Source organism: Carlito syrichta, unplaced genomic scaffold (genome assembly GCF_000164805.1).
Source record: "Carlito syrichta isolate Samal-C Ts95f unplaced genomic scaffold, Tarsius_syrichta-2.0.1 Scaffold315555, whole genome shotgun sequence".
NCBI lineage: Eukaryota > Metazoa > Chordata > Mammalia > Primates > Tarsiidae > Carlito > Carlito syrichta.
In genome coordinates this window covers 501,596-506,457 of record NW_007259651.1, presented here as the reverse complement: position 1 = coordinate 506,457, position 4,862 = coordinate 501,596, and the positions used below count along the sequence as shown (strand labels likewise).

Sequence of the window (4,862 nt, the reverse complement as noted above, 5' to 3'; positions counted from 1 at the left end):
GTAAGAATGGCCATCACTAATAAAACCACCACCAACAGATGCTGGCCAGGATGCATAGACAAATAAATGCTTCTACACTGCTGGTAGGAATGCAAACTAGTGCAACCTCTTTGGAAGACAGCATGACAATTTCTAAAAACTAGAAATTGACCTATATCACCCAGCAATCTCCCTATTGGGAATATACCCGAAGGAACTCAAATCATTCTATGAAAAAGATAGCTTCACACGTATGTCTGTTGCAGCTCTATTCACAATAGCAAAAACATGGAACCAACCATTCTGCCCATCAAAGTTGGACTGGATTTAAAAAGTGTGTTACATATACACAATGGAATATTATGCAGCCATAAAGAAGGAAAAACATATGGACTTTGCAGAAACTTGGATGGATTTAGAGTCGATCATACTCAATGATCTATCACAGAAACAAAGAACAGCGTACCATATGTTATCACTCATAAGCAGAACTTAAACAATTATAATACAATAAGAAAGGGATTAGCAGTAGTGAGAAACTGTCAGGGGAGAGGATTTGAGATTGGTAGTTGAGAAAAACTGTTAGGGGAGTGATGGGCACACCTCATCAACAAGGGTACCTGCATAATCAATGTTTGTATACGTAACCCTGAATTGTACACCACATCTTTATAATAATAATTTAAAAAGAAAGTTTCAGTTAGGAGATAATAAGATAAGCCACAGAATTAGAAAAAATATTTGTAGGCCACAATTAGAAAAAAAATACCATAAAATTGAGTAAACAACAAAAGAATGCATTTAAAAGTGGCAAATCTTAAACAGACGTTTTTCTAAAAAGGATAGACGGATTGTAAAAGCATACAAGAGGGTTCTCAAACTCATTAGCCAAAGGAAAATGCAAATTAGAATTACAATGGGATATTAGTACTTACCTAGTAGAAAGTCTAAAATTAAAAAAAAATAGTGAAAGCAAAAAATGCTAAAAAAAAATGCAGAGAAAACGGATCACTTATAGATGGCTAAGGAAAGTAGAATGATGCAACCTCTATGGAGAACAGTTTGGCAGTTTCTTAAGACATTAAACATGCAACCAAGAAATTTCACATCTGAAAATTTTTCTTAGGAAAATGAAAACATACCCACAAACACACAAAACTATTATTTAAATTTTACAGTAGTTTACTTCTATTAGCCTAAATTTGTAAACAGCATAAATGTCCTTTGGTAGGTGAATGGTTTAACCAATGTGATACAGCCATCCATACCATGAAATACTTGTCAGCAAAGGAATGCACTTTTGATACAGAGGGCAACCTGGATTAATCACCAGATTTTTAATGAGTATAAAAACCAATTACAAAAGTCAGATATTTAAGTTTCCATTAATACATCACTCTTGAAATGACAGAATTCTAGAAATGAAGATCATGTTAGTGCTTGCAGAAATCAAAAAGGAGATGGGACAGGAGAGAAGTAGAGCGTGTGGAAATTAAAGGGCAGCATGAAAAATTTTTGTGGCACTGGAATTTTTTTGGCTGTGAAAATTATATATATATATTTTTTTTTACAAGATATGACTATTGGTTAAACTGGTTAAGTATATGTGGGATTTTTCTATACTATTTATTATAACTGCATGCGAATCTACAATCATCTCCAAACAATAAGCTCAATTTAAAAAATAAAAGTTAACTTGAAAAAAATAAAAACCAAGAGAGGGAGAAAAAAACAGAAAGAATCTGGAGAAAAATGTATGTTTTGAATTTAAAACTAGCCCTTAGCAGATATTTTATAATAATTTAAAAGTCTATGTTATAATTAACTAGAGAGATCATCAACTAATCCTAGTGAATAAATTAAAGTTTGCATTCTTTTTTCATATTTAAAATAAGTAGGTAAAATTGCCTTACACAATGATCTATAGAAAATAATATTCAAAGGTAGCTCATAAAGTAAGTGGATGAAATATTTTTCAGAAAATTAATGAAAAAGATTTGTATGCATTCAAAAGCCTTTTGCATGAAATTTACATTTATAAATTTCATAAAAATAATAGATGTGTTACTACTTTATAAACTAATTTTCAAACTAATTTAAAATTTTAATTTCAAAATTACATTTACTTATTTGTGTTGTATTTCATTTAAATTCATTTTATGTCTTCTTTCATAGGGATCTTTTAATTTAGGCAGAATGATATAATTATTTATTTAACAAATGTTTCCTGTGCATTTTTCAATAACATTTAAAATAAATAATACAATTTCAAAATGTATTATATTACTTATCAAATTAGAAAATTAAGGAAGACATCACTATTCAGAAGTAATGCTGGACTCAGACCTTTTGCGTCACCTATCAAATACACCCAACAGTTAAGTCTAAGCTTTCAATTAATACCAGTGTCCTCATTTCTATACTCTTATGTTTCCAAACAGAACTGTTCAAGAGAAAAAGTTTTGTTAGAGAAACTTTATACTAATTGCTCCTATTTATTTTTGGCCTAGTATTTGCAAGTCTGTGGGAAAGATTGCAAAAGCAAAGCAATGAAAGGAGTATGGTCTTCCACACTGAATAGGCTATAGCATGGTAACTTTCTAGTTTAAGCTGTTTTTTATTTTTTTTAATACTACATCAATACTTTTTAAATAATAGTATATATGGAAATCCTCTGGGAATATTGGTAAAATATATTTAACAGATGGTTAAAATGAAAACCTGTGTGTCGAACTGTAATCTATTGTGATTTTTTTAGCTCACTCTAAACAGATATTTATTTTATACCTAATTTAATATTAAGGACTCTTTTTTTCTTGAAGAGAGTTCACACAAATATATAAACCCCAAGCATTCAAAAGCTAGTTGAGATCTGCACTGCTTGCCTGAAACACTGTACCTTGGCACAGTGCCTCCTCCATTGCCCATGAGTAGCTGCAGACTCCTCCAGGCTTCTGTGTAGGAAATGTAGAGATCCCCTGCTGTATCTTCTATGGAATTCCTTGATGTGAACAATGCATTTCCACTGTCTGGCTGACTGAGGTGTTGCACTCAGCCTCTGTGTTTCCAGTTGTCCTCCTTTCTTTTAAGATTGTCTTTGTTTTTTTTATTTTAAAAATGTGGGATACAATTCAGAGTTAGGTATATAAATGGTCACTGTGCAAGTACCCTTGCTGATGAGGTGTGCCTTCTTCCTTCCCCTGGCAGTTTCCCACTACTGCCAATCCCTTTCTTATAGTATTATGACAATTGTTCAAGGTCTGCTTATGAGTGAGAACATGCGGTAGTCAGTTCTTTGTTTTTGTGATCCTCAGGAAAAGATACAAAGTGGGAGGTATCACACTTTTAGACTTTAAACTTTGTTATAAGGCTACAATAATCATAACAGCCTGGTTATGGTACAAGAAGAAGCATAGAGACCAATGGAACAGAATGGAGATTCTGGAAGTAAAGCCTCAATTTCTCAACCAACTCTTCTTCGACAAAGCCTCCACCAACAACCACTGGGGAGAGAAGAACCTATTCAGGAGATTGAATCCATTTTGAGATGACCCTTCCTTGAAGTTTTATCTAATTCTCAGAAAAACGTGTCTTGTCCCACCATCAGTGGAAGAGTACCTGTTCCAAAACGCAGTCACATCTATCTCCACTTTACCGTGTTAGCCCACACCTACCCACGCTGGTAGAAATTTCTGAAGAGTTCAGCTTGTTTAATTTGCTTTTACAGGATCTTACTGTGAGTGGCACTAATAGAAAACGCCCCTTCACTCCATTTATTTTTATAAATATAGAAACAGAAAATTACTTCTTGAGTCTCCAACCTGTCACACTGACTCTTCCCTCTTGCCTGGAACTCGAGCCTCCCCGGAGCTTGACATGGACCCCTACTGCTCCTGGCCGCTGGTGGCTTCTGCACCTGCGCTGCTTCCTGCAAGGGCGTGCAGTGCAGATGCATGTCCTGCAAGAAGAGCTGCTGCTCCTGCTCCCCTGTGGGCTGGGCCAAGTGTACCCAGGGCCATGTCTGCAAAGGGGCATCAGACAAGTGCGGCTGCTGCTGCACCTGATGTCAGGAGACCCTGAACTCAGGTGGTGATGGAGCCACATGTATAAATCCGAATTAAAAAAAAAAAAAAATACAACCCTGACCCTTTTGCTGCATTTATTTTTCTCTAAAATATGTGGAATATAATAAAAGTTATTTTGACTTGAAAATAAAATAAAATAAAATTACTTCTTTGCCAATCCTGTTTGCCCATTTCATACCGTCCACTGCATATTGCGGGCTAATATCTTGAGTGTTTACAGGGAATCAAGCCAGCATATGGGGCCTGTGAAAAAATTCAGACCAAAAGATCCAACATAACCATCTGTTACATGTGTATTTAACAAGATATATTTAGAATATTTTTACATACAATGCAATTTTAAATGTATTCAAAACAGGAAAACATTTTAACTGAAAAAATCACACTTTTTAAGGGATCTCTGGCCAAAGACCATACTCATTCAGCTTTTTCCTTTCTTTGTCACTTGCATTTTCAACTTCTTCATCAATTTAGTCTAATGTTTCTCATATCTGCTTCTTCCCCCCCCCCAACATATTTCAGGTAGTAAGTATCTGAGTCTAGAAATGAGAGCTTTGGTGAATCTTAGGTAAGTGGTTTAGCCTTAAACTACTGTCTTACTTTTTTTGTTTTTGTTTTTGTTTTCAGATGAGTGAACAACAACAGCAAAATTCAGCAAGGCGATGAGACCAGTCTGCTATTTCATACAGTTGCAGAGAAATAACTTGTACAGAACAAGTTGAAAGGTGATAGACAAAAAGAATTATTTTCAGCTGACCTCTAAACTCTACTGCTCTGCCACACTGAAATGATTACGTT

At 34.6% G+C, this 4,862-nt stretch overlaps 1 pseudogene; it reads left to right on the top strand.

Moving 5' to 3' along the window:
* Nucleotides 1–3,855: 3,855 nt before the first annotated feature.
* LOC110594483 lies at nucleotides 3,856–4,043 on the top strand (annotated as a pseudogene).
* The last annotated feature ends 819 nt before the right edge of the window (nucleotides 4,044–4,862 follow it).